General features: G+C 38.5%; 2 protein-coding genes across 2 annotated transcripts in view; one reads left to right on the top strand and one right to left on the bottom strand.

The window, feature by feature from the left end:
• The window catches only part of LOC106871365 (protein starmaker), a 51760-nt gene extending 47276 nt beyond the window's left edge, over nucleotides 1-4484 (top strand). The window contains exon 8 of the mRNA XM_014917774.2: nucleotides 1997-4484. The gene's annotated coding sequence lies outside the window, so the exon portion shown is untranslated. The remainder of the gene's footprint in view (nucleotides 1-1996) is intronic.
• The window catches only part of LOC106871366 (uncharacterized), a 73384-nt gene that overhangs the window by 61174 nt on the left and 7720 nt on the right, over nucleotides 1-4490 (bottom strand). The window lies entirely within an intron of this gene.

The following is a 4490-nucleotide window of genomic DNA, read 5'->3' as shown; positions in this document are numbered from 1 at the left end:
TGATGGAGCTGACTTGTGATCAAGGTGGTTCCAGCCGTGACCATCACCTCTTATTTTCATGCATCATGCGTTTCTCCGATTACTATGATATCCAGTGGGTCCTTCGAGAATGACCTGGGTCCATTTTCTGCTGCCTTTTTTTTTTCTTGTTTAAGTTAACCATTTAGTCAAAGAGAGAAAGAGGAGCGCGGGCCATATGGGCCCTTATTTCTTTTGAGCCTTTTTTTGAGGTTGATGAGAGGCCTGACTCAAAGGGTCTCACAATAGTAAACTCTGCTAAAGCCAACCACTGACCAACTGGTTGCCTTAAACCAGAAACCATTATTATTATTATTATTATTATTATTATTATAGACATCGCACAGTATACAATATCGTGAGGTTGTTGATTAAAGATAGGTCTACTGGGGGTTTACACTGTTTGTCAAGTCCCAATAAGGGACTTCAGACTGACAGTACTTTATGCATGCAGTTCTATTAAGGTGATAAGTTGGCAGAATCGTTAGCACACTGGGCGAAATGCTTAGCGGTATTTCGCTCATCACTACGTTCTGAGTTCAAATTCCACCAGGGTCGACTTTGCCTTTCATCCTTTTGGGGGTCGATAAATTAAGTACCAGTGAAACACTGGGGTTGATGTAATCGACTCATTCTCTCCCCCAAAATGATGCCCTTGTGGCAAAATTTGAAACCATTATTATTATTACTACTACTACTACTACTACTACTACTACTATTCAGTGAAAGATGGTAAGCTGGCACGATCGTTAGCACACCGGGTGAAATACTTAGCGGTATTTCGCCCGTCGCTACGTTCTGAGGTCAAATTACACCGAGGTCAACTTTGGTTTTCACCCTTTCAGGGTCAATAAAATAAGTACCAGTGTAACATTGGGGGTTAATATAATCGACTTGTCCCCTCTCTCAATATTTCAGACCTTGTGTCTATGGTAGAATGGATTTGTGTGGTAAGTAGCTTGCTTACCAACTACATGGTTCCGGGTTCAGTCCCACTGTGTGGCATCTTGGGCAAGTGTCTTCTACTATAGCCTCGGGCTGACCAAAGCCTTGTGAGTGGATTTGGTAGACGGAAACTGAAAGAAGCCCATTGTATGTATGTATATATACATGTGTGTGTATGTTTGTGTGTCTGTGTTTGTTCCCCACAACATTGCTTGACAACCGATGCTGGTGTGTTTACGTCCCCGTAACTTAGCGGTTCGGCAAAAAGAAACCGATAGAATAAGTACTAGGCTTACAAAGAATAAGTCCTGGGGTTGATTTGCTCAATTAAAGGCAGTGCTCCAGCATGGCCACAGTCAAATGACTGAAACACGTTAAAGAGTATAACAATAACAATAATAATACTCTCACATAGTTCTTAATTACTGGTATTCTTTACTTGAAAGCAGACAACAACAAATCACCAAAGGTTTCAAGTAATGCCTTCTTCTGTGACTCAAAGAGGCAATACTCTCCTTAGAATGCGAGCTGTAGCCAACAGTGCTGTCTTCTGGATCACTTCGAGCCTGACAGCAGCTCCAATATTTTTAATATGTTGTTCAAAGCTCTTGGAAACTGCTCCCAATGTCCCAATTACCACTGGTATCACCATTACTTTCCTCATGCCCTATAACTTTCCTATCTCGTCCCGCAGTGGCTGGTATTTCTCATTCTTTTCGGTTTCCTTACATTTCACCCTCGAATCGCCTGGTATTGCAAACAGCTGTTATCTTTGCTTCTTTTTCATCTTTGTGGATGATCACGATATCTGGCCATCTAGCAGTATTTCTTTTCTTTATTATTATTATTTGTTATTATTTATTACTATTATCATTTATTAATATTTGATATTAATTATTATTTAATATTTGCTATTATTTATTTATTAATATTTGTTATTATTTATTATTATTATTATTATTGATTGTGGTATTTTTAAAAATAATTTTCCTTTTTTCAAGTCTGTGACCTGAGTTTCGTTTGTCTTTTTCAGATGCCATAAACAATCCCTGTGATATTGTAGGAAAAGATTCTACTTGACTCTTGAAATGACTCTCTCTCTCTCTCTTTCTTCATTTGAGTTCTTCCTGCCCCCCATGGACGTCTTCTTATTCTTCCTGCACCCACCCCCACTTTCCAACAAACACCCATTGCATATTTGCACACCACACACACACACACACACACAATGTTTAAGATTCAAGTACACACACACACACATACATGACAGATTATTTACACACATAATTTCATTCTCTCTCAATCACACTTACACACGTCCAACCCACATTTATTCATTCACGCACACACACACACACTTTGTAGTCCCATCTTCCCACACTTACATATTCCACACACACATACACATTCTTTCTCACCCAGATATATCGTCAACTAAAAGCATTGTCTCACAATTTTATTGATATCTCTTTGTTCTTCGCTCTGTCTCTCTCTCTCTCTCTCCACTTCCCTCTTTCTGTCTGTTTTTCTCTCTCTCTCTTTCTGTTTGTTTTTCACCTCCATTCTTCCTTGCTCTTTCTTTCTTTCCCTCTCTCTCACCTTCCATTACTCTCTTTCTTTGTCTCTCCATCTCTCTCTCACACATACACATTCTTTTTTGTTGTTTTACTATTAAGCTTCATGCCAGTATCCTTTTTTTTTTATTTGTTACATCTAAACCAAGATAGGTGATTCAATAAAAGTGTAAAATCAGTAAAAAAAAATTTTAATAAACCAAATCAAGGAAGGCCAGTTGTTAAATGGGACCCCAGTATATTACTGGGTGCCTATTGTCTCAATGCTATTGATTGATGGCAACAAAACTTCTCTTAAATTGTGTGAGACATTTTAATACTGCATGGCACTTTAGGGAAGCATCTACTTCTGTGGCCCTGGCCTGACCAGTGCCTTATTTAATACTGGAGACAGAAGCTGTAGGAGGCCCAGTGGAGACAGACTGCTGTAAGGGGTGGTGTTAGTGCTGCATTTAGACTGACCATAGATGAGGCAAAGGGAATTGCACAAATAAGGAGAGCTTGGCTTGCTGTCGTCCACTTTTCCATGCTTTTGTGGACCGGACAGAATTTTTGTCGAGGCTGTTTTTACCCTTTTTGTGGTCAGATGCTCTTCGAGTTGTCAGCCCTCGCCTTTTTCCAAGCAAGGTGATATTTACCCACTGCGCCTCTCAACACAAACATTACAATTTACAGATATATATATATATATATCTGTAAATAATATGTGACAAATATTCGGTAGCCATGATAAAACTACCGAATTATTGTCAAATATTATTTACAGATAAATTCCTCTATTTACATAATATCGAGGTCTCTTTCTTTTGTTGTCTTACCTTTTCTATCTATCTATATATAAAAGAGGATCAAAGAGCCTTCCCTAGCCATAAGCTCTTAAGGCCATTTTCCCAGATTCTTTGGTGTATATATTTCCTCACTCCCTGGATGAGATGCCAGTCTATTGCAGGGTAACTCTCACTTTTGACAGTTAAGTGGACTGGAGCCATGTGAAATAAAGTGTCTTGCTCAAGAACACAGCATTGACCAATTGAAATCACATAATCAGTCTGTCTTGCAATGAGATTTTAATTTAGATATGAGCTAAATCCTTTTAAAAGTGAGCCCTAATGTGGAAACAGGTCTAATTAATAGCCTGTAATATATCCCTTGGACAGGAAAAAAAAAAGGGGCCATGGTTGCTTGAGAGTATATGGCATGCTGTTATTTATAACTATCTTTCAGACCTGACCTCAATATATTTTACATCTTCTCACAGATTCTATATTTTCATGATGAAATGTGGATACTTCAGGTGGGTTGGTGCTAAAATGCATTATTAATTTATAGCCACCCCACAATGGTTACAAAGAGAGCAAAAGTCGAAATATCTCAGTTTCTCACACACCTTTTAATAGTTGTGTTCTCAAGATGGTGACACTATTACATATGACAATTAAAGTTAAATGTCTCTCACATGCCATTCATCAATGACACAAACAGATGTATATTTAAAGGCTATATATATATATATATATATATATATTTTAGGGATCAGCAAAATATTTGTTTCACCATATACCAAAGTTCAGAAAATAGTAGCCAAAAAAGCTGAGAATCTCACAGATAGCATCACTTGTAACTCACAAAAGTAAAAACAAGAAGAAAAAACAATGAAAAACTAACCAATTCAGATGATTAACAGCGTTGAAATAAACATCAAAGATGCTTTGCCCCTCGCCCCCCGCCCCTACTCTAATGCAGGAACTACTCAGAGGTTTTGCAAACTCTTCTAAATCCATTGCAATATTGAAAACCATTCCGTATCATCAGCAGGTATCTCAGGGTCACAAGGGTCTTGCTCCTTAGCTTGTGTACCTTACCTGAGTGAGGCAGCAAGGACCGAGCCAGTCTTTGCCCACAGAAAGGTTCCACTTGCTGTCTCAAGGGCTAGTTTCAGCTGCCATGCCTATT

The sequence above is a fragment of the Octopus bimaculoides genome, chromosome 26 (assembly GCF_001194135.2).
Source record: "Octopus bimaculoides isolate UCB-OBI-ISO-001 chromosome 26, ASM119413v2, whole genome shotgun sequence".
NCBI classification, from domain to species: Eukaryota; Metazoa; Mollusca; class Cephalopoda; order Octopoda; family Octopodidae; genus Octopus; species Octopus bimaculoides.
Note: the sequence above shows the minus strand (reverse complement) of the source record. Positions and strands in the feature narration are given on the sequence as shown.